General features: G+C 44.4%; 1 non-coding gene across 1 annotated transcript; it reads right to left on the bottom strand.

Moving 5' to 3' along the window:
* Positions 1-1,024: 1,024 nt before the first annotated feature.
* Positions 1,025-1,097, bottom strand: TRNAK-UUU (transfer RNA lysine (anticodon UUU)). Its single transcript has one exon. It is a non-coding gene; the product is annotated as a tRNA-Lys (tRNA).
* Positions 1,098-1,603: the final 506 nt, after the last annotated feature.

The raw sequence follows: 1,603 nt of genomic DNA, 5'->3' as shown, positions 1-1,603 counted from the left end.
TCATTCATACGTACAGGAACTGGTTTAACAAAAGGGGTCGAGAACTACATAGCTCTGATACTTTATTCCTTGGTCTGGGAGATAGGTTATGTAGGTTTTTATTCCTAGGTTGTATTCGATCACAATTTGCCAAAGAGTAGCAATTTAGTATGATTTCCCCATGGAATTCCTTTCCGTTTTCACTGCTGTCATGTGGTGGTCCCTAATGAGATGAAGAAAGAACATCGTACTCTTCTTCGTATTTTCGGCCCCCCACTCATACTGATACTGATTGTGCTTTCCATGTTTGCCATATTATATATTCCGTATGTAAGGTCTTGGTCTTACTTAAGAAGTATAGTGAGTTTCATTGATTGCGTTTCTACGCTTTCAAAAAAGGCAGTTTTTTGGGATGTTCATGTCCTTCGCTGGCTCCGATACATTTACATAAAAAAATGATTTGTGGACCGACCGAACGGTGGTGCCTCCCATGTGGCGCACCCTCAGACCAATAGAAGGGGATTTCGAACTAAGCTAACGAAGGTGATTCGCTCCAAGCCGAAAGAAAGCGCTCAAGGGATTATGTCGAGATCAGGTTGTGACAGTGGAACAATCCATGCAGCAAATCTATTTGTGATGGTCAAATAAAGAAATTCAAAAATTGGCTCCGATACAAGAGATCGGCCCCGAAGCAAGGTATGGTATGGTGGATGCCAGCAACTTTCACTTGTTAGGAGTAGGGGGGCTGAACAAAGAGCTCTTTGTATAGGTTGGGTTTTCTGGACTTTGATGCTTACCTCATTATTATGAAAAGGGAAAGGTTTTCTAAAGGAGCTTTTCAGCCCTTTTGCTGGATTGTTGGTCCGCCCTATAGTATAGAATATTCAAGGAGAGGTTTATCGATGACCGAGCCACTCAACTACTACTCCTTACCTCACCCCCTTGTCACTTAAAGGGCGAAGTCGCGGAAGCGAGTCTAAAGGCCAAAGAGTCATCTTTGAAGCCACGAATTAGTCCTTACTCATAGTAGAGTGTAAGGCAGGTTTGGGTATAGCAGGACTTGAACCTGCGACCATTAGGTGAAAAGCCCAATGCTCTACCAACTGAGCTATACACCCCAAAAAAGATGTAGTAGGAAATAAGGATTGGTGAGGAAAAGAGGGTGGCCCCCCTTCTTCTCATCATATTAAAGGAGCGCGGCTCTGTATGAGGCTCGTACTACAGAGCAAGCGAAGAAAACGTAAGGGCGCGCGTTAGCACTCCTGCAAGAAAACGGCATAGCTAACGCGCCCCTTTATTTATTAGGTTGGGTACTTGTTTCCACTCATTGAAGATTCTATCTAAAAAAAAAAAGTCAACGAGGGATACTAAAATTGCTCTCACTGACACCATTTACGAGAAGGTGAGGGCGTCTTTCTTTCCAGCCGCTCAACTGTTCGAGCTTGGTTCCGATTCTACAATGGTAGAATGCCTGTTCGAAGGCCCAGTACAGTAGGTAGCAGGCGTGTTTTGGCTCCCGAGCGAGAACGAGAAATAGGCGATGCACCATCCTTGCTGCTACGTACGTTTTCCTTGACAGATTCAGCCAATTGAATCCACACTCAAACTCAAAGGAGGACCACAA

The sequence above is a fragment of the Primulina huaijiensis genome, chromosome 11, assembly GCF_012295235.1.
Source record: "Primulina huaijiensis isolate GDHJ02 chromosome 11, ASM1229523v2, whole genome shotgun sequence".
Classification (NCBI taxonomy): domain Eukaryota; kingdom Viridiplantae; phylum Streptophyta; class Magnoliopsida; order Lamiales; family Gesneriaceae; genus Primulina; species Primulina huaijiensis.
This window is presented reverse-complemented; position numbering and strand designations above follow the sequence as displayed.